Source organism: Sprattus sprattus (assembly GCF_963457725.1).
Source record: "Sprattus sprattus genome assembly, chromosome: 3".
Taxonomy (NCBI): Eukaryota; Metazoa; Chordata; class Actinopteri; order Clupeiformes; family Clupeidae; genus Sprattus; species Sprattus sprattus.
Window position 1 is genome coordinate 11013676 of NC_137922.1, and position 1648 is coordinate 11015323.

A 1648-nucleotide genomic window follows, 5' to 3' on the forward strand; every position below is an offset into this window, starting at 1 on the left:
CAGCTCTCAGCGGCTCGTTGACTGTTGAGTGATGGCCGGCTGTGGCGTCCTGCACCACCATCTATAGCCGGACAGCGAGGGGAGGGGACTGCTGACATCACAGTCCCACACGCACACTTACACACGCACACACACACATACATGTGCTTGCCTGAACACACCTTCTCATGGGGGATGGGGCGGAGGTTGGGGGTGTATGCATGTGCATGTGCGAATGTGTGTGTGTGTGTGTGTGTGTGTGTGTGTGTGTGTGTGTGTGTGTGTGTGTGTGTGTGTGTGTGTGTGTGCGTGTGTGTGTGTGCGTGTGCAAAAGTGTAAGTGTGTAATGTGTGCAGTAATTCTCTGGCTCGCTTCTCCCCTCCCTTTCCTCCTCCCTCTCCCTCTCCTCTCCCTTGCTCTCTCCCTCTTGTCTTTTTGGTTCCAGCTTTTCTTTGTCATCCACAACACAGTTTCCCTTGCTGGAGTAGTTTTCTCTCTCTCTCTCTCTCTCTCTCTCTCTCACCCTCTCTCTCTGTCTCTCTCACCCTCTCTTTCTTTTTCTTCTCTCCTCCCTTTCCTTTTCTTTCTCTCATTGTGATCAAGTCCAGTACAAGCACTGAACAAGTGCCAGGGGCATCTCAAAGACTAAGGCATTCCAAGAAGAGGTACACAAAAAAAGGGGGAAAGGGGTGGCATCCTCTTACATCAGGCAGACCCACATATACACAGTCACACATACACACACACACACACATTTACACCCTCCCTCTCTCTCTCTCTCTCTCTCTCTCTCTCTCGCTCTCATACAAGCACTCTCTCTCTTTTTTCTCTCTTTCTCTTTTTCTCACAAACACACCCCAGGGAGAGAGCATTTAGTTCTCCCTTTCACCTCCCACACACACACACACATACACACACACACACACACAAACACACACAAACACACACGCAAACACACACTTATGCACACACACACACACACACTACCTGACTCCGCTGCTCCCTTGTCTCTCACGTGTGGCCAGCAGGATCAGCCCCAGCCCCAGCCCCAGCCCCAGCCCCAGCCCCAGCCCCAGCCCCAGCCCCAGCCCCAGCCCCAGCAGGATCAGCCCCAGCCCCAGCCCCAGCCCCAGCCCCAGCCCCAGCCCCAGCCCCAGCCCCAGCCCCAGCCCCAGCCCCAGCCCCAGCCCCAGCCCCAGCCCCGGCGTGTCCCTCCCCACCACACTCTGCTTATGGGAAACGGCTGTGTCTCCAGGAAAAGAGCCCTGGCACTGGTACCTCCACCCAAGGCCACCTCCACTCTCCACTCCACTGACCTCTCCCCTCCTCCCTTCTTTTCTCCTCTCCTCTCCTCTCTCTTACTTTCTCACCTCTCCTATCCTCTATTTCCTCCCTATCTACCCTCCTCCCTTCTCTTCTCCTCTTCTCTCTCTTGCTCACCTCTCCTCCCCACTGCCCCCCTCCCTTTTCTCCACTCCTCTCCTCTCCTCTCTCTTTCTTTCTCACTTCTCCTATCCTCTATCTCCTCCCTATCTACCCTCCTCCCTTCTCTTCTCCTCTTCTCTCTCTTTCTCCCCTCTCCTCCCCACTGCCCACTGCCCTCTCCCTTTTCTCCTCTCCTCTCTCCTCCATTCCTCTCTTCTTCTCTCCTCTCTCCTCCTTGGGGTCT